Here is a 10,104-nt window from a genome sequence, read left to right on the forward strand (position 1 = left end):
CCTCTCCCGCCGGGCCAGGCTGCGGACCCCGGGAAGCCGCTGACTCAGGAACCCCGCGCCGGGTCCCCCGTCAACACGCGGTCAGGGCGGGGACGGTTGTATCTTTCTCAAGGGCTGTTGCAACCGCACCACCTGAGCAAGGTGTTTTCTAATCCAAATACGCACACCCTTTACACCTTCGGAGGAGCGTGGAGTGTCCGGGTGCCCGTGGGGGGCGGGGGGCACGGGGAGCAGCTGTCCTCCGGGTCAGAACCCAGATGCTTTCTAGCAGCCACTTAGTAGACGCTGGTCGAGAAAGAACAGGTGTCGGGGGCGCAGGGGACCACCTGCCTCCCCTCCGCCCCCTCCCTCCCACCTCCTGTGTGTAGGGTTGCCACAACGGTCCTTTCCCGGGTTTTAATTTCGGAGCAGATCGCTGTGCGGTGGGAGCCACACGCGGTGACGGTGCCTGGCATAGAGTAGGTGCTTAATAAATATTTGTTCGACTAAACATTTAAACAGCACTTAGTGTTTTAATCAACCCCCCCAGCGGAGTCCATCGGACCCTGTTGGACAATCCATCCTCTTGCAGCGCTGGACAGGAGTTGGACTGATGGTGTGCAGTTCAGCTTCTGGATTGCCTCTGGGTGCCCCCGGGCAGGGTGGGTGGCAGAGGAGGCAGCAGGAGCTGGTCCAAGGCCGCTCACTAGCCCATCCATGCTGCTCTGCCCCCAGTGCCTTTGAACTGGGACCACCCTGTTTCTCTAGGGTGGGGATGTAGGCTGGGACCCCATGTTGGGACTGGACAACTAAGAAATAAATCACAGGAGTTCTCAAGAGAGAGTCTGCTCAAACTGTCTGAGCCTTGGCCTTAGCGACAGGAGCTTCTGCCCCTGCCCTCTCTCTGTTCCTGCTGAGGAAAGGACCAGAGCCATAAAGCCCTCCTCTCTTACTGAGTTTCTCAGCAGGGCCAGGGGCATCTGGGCTTCCTGCATGTGGCAAGATGGTTTGAGTCCCAATGCCATGGGCATTTCTAAATGCCTTTCTGTGTGATGGAGTCTTTGGTGTCTCCTTACCCCCCTTGCCTGCTTTGGGAACCAGCAAGAGAACATCTCCTTCTAGAAAGAGTTTCTAGAATTTCCCCCTAGTGGATCTGGGTGAACAATGAAACAGCCTGAGGAGGCAGGTGGGCACATGCACATGTGAGCCAGGCCCTGGGATGAACCCTGCTGTTGAGACCATGTCTCTGAGCAGAGAGCTCCTGTCCGGGTGAGGGAGGGAAGGCCAGCCGGCTGGGCACCCGGGCACCTCGGAGTGGGGATGGGGGGCGCACCTGCAGGCTGGGGAGCAGCTCCGCTTGGACACACTGGACTCATGGCAGACATAGTGGAAATTATGGTCTCTGGTGGTCTCCGGATCTTGTGCTCCGGTGGTACTCTTGGTGACCTGACACATGCTGCTGCTGGCCTGCGTTTTCCCCGGAGTCCCAGATGGCTCTCAGGGGAGTAGCAAGCAGCTCCCTGCTGGTCAGGAGCCCAGATTGCTAGGCTGGCCATGATTCGGCCCTGTGGCCCAGCGCCGACTCCAGGGGTTTCTTCTCAGGACAGGTCAGCCCACCTATCAGCAGACGGGACCTGGAGCTAGTTGCCTGGGAGCAGTCCACGCTGGGATCCCAAAACCTCAGCTCGGGGCATCAATGCCCGCCACCCCGTCTGCTCAGTGACTTACAGATCTGGAAGGAACAGTCTTGGCTGACTGGAGCCTGCTGGGGGTGGGGTGGGGGCACAGTCACAGGAAGATAGAGTTGCCAGAGCTCTCTGTGTGTCCTGCAGCAGTGACAGTGGGAAGCTCTGTGGGGGCAGCACCATGACAGTGGGCTGCTGCGACCCTCCGTGGTCAGGACCCGTGGTCCCTGGGAAGTGTGGTCAGCGCCTTCCAGGTGGTAGGATCTGCACTGTGGCCTCTTATGTTGCAGCCCAGGAGCCAAGAGCAGGAGGGGCTCCCCTGCGGGTGGCGTCAGGTTCAGCGGGGAAGGCACCCCAGCTATAGGAGAGCGCTGGCCATTCACTCCCTTCTGCTTTTCTCTAAAGATCTTAGTGCTTCTTCGCTGACTTTATTTAAGAAAAGATGGCCCTGGGGGCAACACGGAGGGTCTGTGGAGAGACAGGCCCTGGCACCATGAGGGTGGGTCCCATGGGTGCTGCGTGTATCCTACCTTCTGCCAGAGCCAGTTCCATGCCCTCGCTTACGGGAACATCTGACTACACAGATGTCCTTCAGTCGTCCTCACCGAGGCCGAACACGGGCCTCACACCTGCCTCACACTCGTGCACCCGCCGGCCAGGCCGTACTGCTCGGCCATAGCGAGCCAGGACCCCACTTCCTTGCCAGGTCACGTCTCCTGAGGTTGATGTGTCCAGGGCTGGTCGCCTGAGCGGGGATTAGCTCTTTTCCTGCATCTGTGAAACCTGGGGCCTGAAGGAGGCGAGGTGAACCGTGGAACCCCTTCATCATAATGGGCCTTAAAAATAATTTTCCTCCTGGGGCGCCCAGGTGACTCAGTCAGTTAGGCGGCCGACTTGATTTTGGCTCAGGTCATGATCTCAGGGTCCTGGGATTGAGCCCCTTGTGGGGCTCCCCACTCAGCAGAGGGTCTGCTTCTCTCTCTGCCTCTGCCCCTCCCCCTGCTTATGCTCTCTCTCTCTCTCAAATAAATAAATCTTTAAGAATAATAATAATTTTTCTTCTAAGTAAAGACCCAACTGGGTGCATCAAAATCGAGAAGGACGGGGCAGGGGGTGGGGGGGGGTCTTACTAGTGTCCAGGGACTGCAACCCCCAAATGACAGGTTGGGACAGTGTGGTCACGCCTTGAAGGTAGAGTGAGCCAGCATCCATAGAGACCTGGAGCTTGGGTGGCCCTTCTGTCCCGTGCTGTCCTGCATGCTGTCACGTTAGACCTCAGGTGGGTGAGAGCATTGGGCATTGTCATTCCCCATTTTGCAGATGGGGAACAGAGACAGACAGCGACATGCCCGTCACCCAGCAGCCTTCATAGGCTCTGCGTATCCAGCTCTTCCGGACCTCGGTCCGGTGTCTTTCTGGGCGCCATGCCACTGCTCTCCTTCTGTGACCTTTGCGTGCCAAGACAGAAGTTCTCTGGGACCCTGATGAGGGCACATGGCAGTTAAGTCATTTTAATATATGTCCACAGCAAGTGATGATTTACAAACGAGTGAACCAGAATTATATTTATAGTCATTACAGACCGTAAGTTCCATGTTTGAATGTCTCTGGCTCTGCAGAGATCTTTCTGAGAGCATGTTGGTTAAAACAATGTCCAAGCTCTGAGAGGCCAGATCTGCAGAACACAAACATTGCAAGTTCTTTGTTTTTGGCTTGCTTTGGTGGTAGTAGAGTGGATTGTCCTGAACAGGTGGGGAGCCCTGAGAGGGCAGAGTGGGGAGGTTGTCCAGCCGCTGCCCACTCCTGCCCGACACGAGCCAGCTCTGGGGAAGGAGCAGGCCAGCCCCATGGTTACAGTCGGGTGAGCGGCACCTGGCTTGACCCCAGGAAGACTGTCCAGGTGGGCAGTGGTCTCCAATCCGCAGGCTCCCTGTGGACTGCTCCAGACTCAGGCAGCCCGTGAACTCTGCCTTGAGGATTGGGGGTACCCGGTGGTTTGGGTAGATACTGCATTTGGCGTGAAGCATCGAGTCTGGGGTAGTACAGAGTAGAGCTCAGACCATTCTAAGGGACTGCTTTTGTCTAGAAATGGAGGCAGTGTTGGATAAGAGCCAGCCACCGGGCAGGCCACGGACTGTACCGGGGTGTACCTTAAAAGGGGGCAGCTGTGATGGGATTTTAGAATAGGCGTTCAAAAGAGTCTGCCCTTTGAGATGGAGACCGTCATGCCCTTTGCTCGTCACTGAAAGTGGGTTGTTTGTGCCACTGGTCCTTCTAAAAGTCACGACTCTTTAATTTCCTTGAAATGTCACTGGATTTTTGAAGCGCTGACAATTTATATAGAAGCTTGCAATCATTGTCTGTATGTATTTTTAAATGATGAGCATGGTTTAAAAGGAGCCTAATTCTGAGCATGGTTTAAAAGGAGCCTAATTCTGAGTACATGATTTCTTCAAAAGGAATATCATATATTTGGAGGGGCAGTGGCGGTGGCATCACAGAGAGGGAATCCTGTGCAGAAATGTATGTTCTTTACCTGTCTTTTCTGTACATCTGTCTCAAGGGTATGGGGTTTTCCTCTTTAAAAACCTGCCAGGCAAGAAGGTGACTTTTGGTAAGGTAAACTTAGGAGTGTGTGTGTGTGTGTGTGTGTGTGTGTGTGTGATTGGAAAAAGTGGGAGAAACTATAAGGAAGTGTTTTAAATAAAAAAATATATATACCTAAGAATGGTCTTTGATAATCTTGGTAGTGATGCTGAATGTTCTGGAATCTGTTTCTGAGAAGAGTTTGTGGGTCTTTTGTTTTGGGTCAAATTGTACAGAGCCCTACTCTCTTTGATGATGCAGAGCCTTGTGAAAAGTGGTCCCCGAGGCCACACAGACCCCTGGCACACCTGGCAGAAGGCCAGACTGTGGGACATTTTGGCAGATGATTGACAGGTCTGATGATTGGCAGCTGTGGGGAACGTGTTACTATTTTTACCCTGTTGTACTGCTTTCAATGTAAAGTCCTGACTTTAAATAAATTGTAGCGATGTTTTGTGATATAACAGCCTATTAGGCATATCTTATAACAAATATAAGAATTTAATGATTAGTATGAGGTGGTCATGTGGACTCTCCCAGAAGTATGAGGGCGTGTTTCTTTTTCCCTTCTTAAATGCATTTTTGGTACCTAAATAATATATACATTTTTCAAAAGAAACTACAGATGAGTGAAAAGAAAAAAAATCACCTGCTATTAGACCATCTGATTATAACCACTGTTAACATTTTAGTATATCTCTTTTCAGACTGTTTTTAATGCACCTATATTCATTTCATTTCTTTTTCATGAAATACAATTATGTTACACATAACTGTTTCGTAACTTTTTTCAATTGTGACATTATATCATGACTATATGTCACTCGAGGTAAATTTCATCATTTTTAATGTCTATATGGGTTTTCCCACGGATACTTGGGTGGTTCCCAATTTTTTTAGTCACGGTCAAGGATATGATGAAATCCATTGTTCTAACATCTTTGTAAACTTGTCAGACTTACTGAGGATCATTTCTAAAATCGAACTCGGTAGTTCTGAAGTGTGGGGAACAGCACCCACGCTGCTCTGTGTCTCCTCCTGTCCTTGCTGGGCACACGGGAGACTGCACTCGAGCCCCCTTATCTGAAGTCATGCAGGGTCCTGTGACCTTCTGGTCAGTGAGACCTGAACAGAAGAGACCTGGGAAGCTCCCAGGCCAAGACTGTGAGATGCCCATGACCCGTTCTCCAGGCTGTGCACCCTTGCCTACACACAGGGTGATGTCCCGGCCCTGGGGCGTCTGTCAGCCGGGGTCCTTGAGGGACTGCAGAAGAACCTCCGTCTCCCCTCACGCCACCCACCCACGCACCTGCACGGAAATGGAGCGTGGGGTAAACGGTAAGCCTCGGGCGTCACACCACTGGGGTTTCAGGGCTAATTTGTCACTGCAGCTTAACATGTCCTATCCGGACTAACAGAAAAGGCTACACACATTTTGGGGACTTTTAATATATATTGCCTCTAATTGCCTTCCTGAAAGATGATTCCAAATTATACTCCCACCAGCATTGTGTGAGAATGTCCTGCTCCCCCTTTAACACTGGTGTTCCCGTGGGGCGGTGGCGCTAGTTTCAGTATGCATTGTTTGATTCAAGTGTGACCCTCACTCGCAAAACTATCGGTTGGAAAGTATTCTTTGGTACTTCACTTACTCATCTGCTCTGGTCCCTTTTCTCATAAGATGAGTAGCTTTCTTAGTGATTTCTAAGAAATTCTTCCTTTCCCCATAAATATCTCTAAAAAAAAAAAAAAAGTACGTATGGCTTTTTAAAATGTTTGGACATTTAAGCATTTCTTTCTTTTTATTCAAACCTATCCTTCCCTTCATGCCTGCTATCTTTGCTGTTAGGCTCATGAAGATCTTTCGGATCCTAATTCCGAGACTGTATAAATAGTCACCAGGATTTTATTCTTACACTCTCATTGTTTTTAAGCAGTTAAATCTATGGTGGGTGGGGGGATGGGTGAACAAAGGGAAGGAGATTAAGAGCACATGCATCATGATGAGCAGCGAGTGAGAGAGAGGCTTGTTTGATCACTGTATCGCATGCCCGAAACTAATGTTAGTGTATGCACTATACTGGAATTTTTTTTAAAAATAGGCCAATAAATAAATAATAAAAATAAAGTGAAAAAAAAAAAGCTAAATCTATGATCCATCGGGAATTTTTTTTTTCCAAATTGGGGAATGTGTCCTTTCTCTACAGATAGAGAAATTCCATTTTTTACTGTATACCCAATCCTTCTATATCATTAAGTGTCCTTCTGAGCTTTCTGTGTGACACGTCTGGCACTGGTACCCCATTGTTTGCCATCGCATGTTTAGACTAAATGTCTCCACGAATTAAACGTTTTCAAAAAAATTTTAGTACTTTTTGTATATGACTATTTCTAAAAGAAATTTGGGATCATTTTGTAATGTTTAGAAGAATTGGGCGTTGGATCATGTAAAAATTTATAGCTTACTCTTATAATTCTTCAGAGAGAAGTAATGTCTTTATAATATTTCAACTTTGATTTCAGTAACTTTATAAAGTATTATGTAACCTTGGTATATTTTTTCTAGCATGGGTCATTTTTGAAGCTGTGCTCCTATTGTAAACAAGCTCTCTTGTTTGTTGTATTTTCCAACTGCTTACTGTTTATATAAAGCACTACTTTTTTAAAATGAAAATTAGACTCACTGACTTTTATTTAAAGCATAAGAGCTGTATAAATGTACACATTAGGGGAAGACATAGAGACTCAAATTGCCCTATAATGAAAATCCCTCTGCCCTTAGACAGTCAACAGTTGGTGCATAGTCCCCCCATTTTTTTTTTCTAAAAATGTTTTTCTCTTTTATCCTTCTGAGCATATGCTACACTACAACTCTTCCACTACTTGCGTTTTTTACTTGGCAATAGATCTCGGGTATCTTCCTGGGTCAGTACACGTCAATCTACCTCATTCTTAGCTCTGCATAGAGAGCAGTGAGTGTGTATTCTGGTTTATTTAATGTGGCAGTTGGTGGTTCATCTTGTAACCAGCCAATTACTGAGATTTCTTTTCTTCTAATGGTTTTGTTGTTATTCTTTTGCCTCTCTCAGGTAGATAATGGTTCTGTGGTGATGATAATTTTACCTCCATATTTTTAATTATTTCCTTTCCTTATCACATTGATCACTTTTGGAAGAACGTTAAGTAACATGTATATAATTGTGCTGGTTTTGTACGTTCTTCATAAATGTTTTTTTACTTAGCAAGAATACTTCTAGTGTTTCTCTAGAAGTATAAATTTGACTCTTAGTGTAAGATATTCTTAACATTTGAATTTATATATTAAAATGATGTCTTTCTAGTTTGCTGAAAGCTTTATGAGTAATGGATGTTAGAATTTTATTAAATTCCTTTTTTTCACATCTGTCAAGATGATCAAATGGTTTTTATCATGACCTAAGAGAAATCTTTTTCATAGACTTGTTAATGTCTAAGCTCTCTTTGCATTTCTAGAAAAGCCTGGTATAGGCACAGTTCTTTTAATATAGATCTCCACCCAATGTTAACAGTGGTTATTTATGGTGGGTTAGTTTATGGTAGATTTTTATTTTGTGTTCTTGTCTGTATTTTCTGATTTTTCTACAAGTCTCATGTCTTACTTGTATAATAAAAAGAGCTTTAAAGTATGAAGAATATTCTGAATTTGGCTTGCTCATATCTTCAGATTTTTCGTTGTTAAGATGGATAGTTGTGTGATTTTTTTTGTCTTGCTTTGTCAGGTTCTGGTGTTGGGTTTATGTTAATTTCTTTAAAAACAAAACAAAACAAGAACTTGGGGAGCTCTTGCTCTCTTTTTTTCTATGCCCTGGAAACAGTTTAAATAATACTGAGAATTTTTTGCTCCTTCATGTTTTTATAATCTGTGTAAAACTGTCCAAGTCTAGTGCCTTTTTAGGAAATAATTCTTTGACACCTTTTAAAATGTTTTCCAGGCTCATTGGTCTCTGCAGACTTTCTTCCTATTCTGTGGGTTTGGGGCCATTTAAGTTTGTTAATAAAGATTCCATTAAGATTTTCAGATTTTCCTGTGTGGAGCATTATCCTTTCTCATCAGTAACATTGTGTGTCTGTGCTTTCCCTTTATTCTGAGTGGTTTTTCCAGAATTAGTTTATTTTATCAGTCTTTTCAAGGCACTTAAATCCAAATTTACTCTTTTACCGTTTTATGATTTTTTGTTAGTTTTTGTTATTTCCTTAATTTTTTTTCACTTTCTTTAGTTGAATGCCATTTTGACTTTGTCTAATTTAATTATGGACGCGTTTCCTAGCAATTGTAAGGTTGTGACTTCTCTTCTGAATACTTCTTCATCCATATCCCTCAAATTTTTAAGTAGGGTGTTCTAAGTTATAAACAATTTGCAATTTCAGATTTGACTTCATTTTTCACTGGAGAGCTATTTGAAATTATGCTTTCAAATTTCCAGGTATTTTGATATTTGCTGTTGTTGTTTTTAACATTTGTTACACATTTCGAGTTTAACTGCTTTGCTATCAAAGAGGGTATGGCCTGTACAGTTTCTGCATTAGCGTCTACTGCTATCTTCTTGGGACCTAACAACTTGTCAATTTTAGTAAATATTCCTAGGAAACTGGAAAAGAAGATATATTCTCTGAAGGGAACATAATTCAGTCTCTCTGTATCAGTTTGACCTTATTAATCTTAATATTATGGACAGTTAATTTTTACTTACTTGATCCATTAAGACTAAGGAAAGTGTGTGCATCTCCCACTACTGTGGAATTTCTATTTCTCTCCTGTTTCTAATGGTTTTTGCTTAATGTGTTTCAGTATGATGTTATTTGGCAAATTATCTTTTTATATTTAAGGCCAAAATATGTCCCTATGAAGACTTGTATACCTTTGTGAATTTCACTTGATTTTATTGTAATAGAGTTGTTTATGTAGAAATACATAGTTCAGTAAAATGTTTGTGTCTGTTTTTAAGTCAACAAAAATCTTTCAGGATTTCAAAAATCCTTTATATCTTAAGAAGGTATGGGGTGCCTGGGTGGCTCAGTGGGTTAAAGCCTCTGCCTTTGGCTCAGGTCATGCTCTCAGGGTCCTAGGATCGAGCCCCACATCGGGCTCTCTGCTCAGCAGGGAGCCTGCTTCCCTTCCTCTCTCTCTGCCTGCCTCTCTGCCTGCTTGTGATCTCTGTCTGTCAAATAAATAAATAAAATCTTTAATTAAAAAAAAAAGAATGTATTTTGGAAGCTCTTGATCTCCCCAAGGGAAGGTTGATGTTCTCTGGGGTCGCTTCCTGAGCCAAAGCAAGGATGGCAGTGGGGGGTGAGGTCCATATGCTTTTGGTGGAACAGATTGAAAGTTTTTGAGTATGTTAACATTTCCAGTTCCTGCTTTGGGACAGCCCCATGCTTGAGTATGCTTAGGGAACACCTGCCCTTCAGGGGGTGACCTTTTGCCTTGATGGGGCCAATAACAAAGCTCTTCCCAACCCAACAGACATGTTTCTTCTGCAGGTCTAGCAATCTGAGCAGAAGGCAGCCGAGTGTATTGTATGTTTGTGTTCCTGGCTGTGCGGGGAAAGTTAATCTCAAAGACTCATTCTACCAGAAAAGATTTTTTCAGAGCTGTTTGAACAGATATTCACGTGACAAAGTCTGCATCAGGCAGAGAACCAACTCTTCCCAAGCACGTGTAGGTGGTGTGACTCTCAACCCACAGCTCAGGAGTGGAAGAAACAAGATCTCTCTTCCCCCCTCAGTCAAGTTCGTTCTTCCCCCGCTCAGTCAAGTTCGTTTCTGGTTTGAGTTCCCATTCTACCAGGCCCGTGGGATTTGATCTTGGTCAGTT

Source organism: Mustela nigripes, chromosome 13, assembly GCF_022355385.1.
Source record: "Mustela nigripes isolate SB6536 chromosome 13, MUSNIG.SB6536, whole genome shotgun sequence".
NCBI classification, from domain to species: domain Eukaryota; kingdom Metazoa; phylum Chordata; class Mammalia; order Carnivora; family Mustelidae; genus Mustela; species Mustela nigripes.